Here is a 779-nt window from a genome sequence, read left to right as displayed (position 1 = left end):
TGGCCGCCTTGAAGACACTTTTTACCCTAACCCTAGCCCTAACCCTAAATTAGGGTTACGGCTAGGGTTAGGGTTAGGGTTAGCGCTTAAACACTCATATCTCCACAACAAAGCACGCAATTTCAAAACGGTTTGCAGATTACAAGTACCCACCAATACACCTTTCTAATCATACCAAGTTTGGCCGCCTTGAAGACACTTTTTACCCTAACCCTAGCCCTAACCCTAAATTAGGGTTACGGCTAGGGTTAGGGTTAGGGTTAGCGCTTAAACACTCATATCTCCACAACAAAGCACGCAATTTCAAATCGGTTTGCAGATTACAAGTACCCACCAATACACCTTTCTAATCATACCAAGTTTGGCCGCCTTGAAGACACTTTTTACCCTAACCCTAGCCCTAACCCTAAATTAGGGTTACGGCTAGGGTTAGGGTTAGGGTTAGCGCTTAAACACTTATATCTCCACAACAAAGCACGCAATTTCAAAACGGTTTGCAGATTACAAGTACCCACCAATAGACCTTTCTAATCATACCAAGTTTGGCCGCCTTGAAGACACTTTTTACCCTAACCCTAGCCCTAACCCTAAATTAGGGTTACGGCTAGGGTTAGGGTTAGGATTATCGATTTAACACTCATATCTCCACAACAAAGCACGCAATTTCAAAACGGTTTGCAGATTACAAGTACCCACCAATACACCTTTCTAATCATACCGAGTTTGGCCGCCTTGAAGACACTTTTTACCCTAACCCTAGCCCTAACCCTAAATTAGGG

The sequence above is a fragment of the Branchiostoma floridae genome, chromosome 2 (genome assembly GCF_000003815.2).
Source record: "Branchiostoma floridae strain S238N-H82 chromosome 2, Bfl_VNyyK, whole genome shotgun sequence".
In the NCBI taxonomy this organism is placed as follows: domain Eukaryota; kingdom Metazoa; phylum Chordata; class Leptocardii; order Amphioxiformes; family Branchiostomatidae; genus Branchiostoma; species Branchiostoma floridae.
This window is presented reverse-complemented; position numbering follows the sequence as displayed.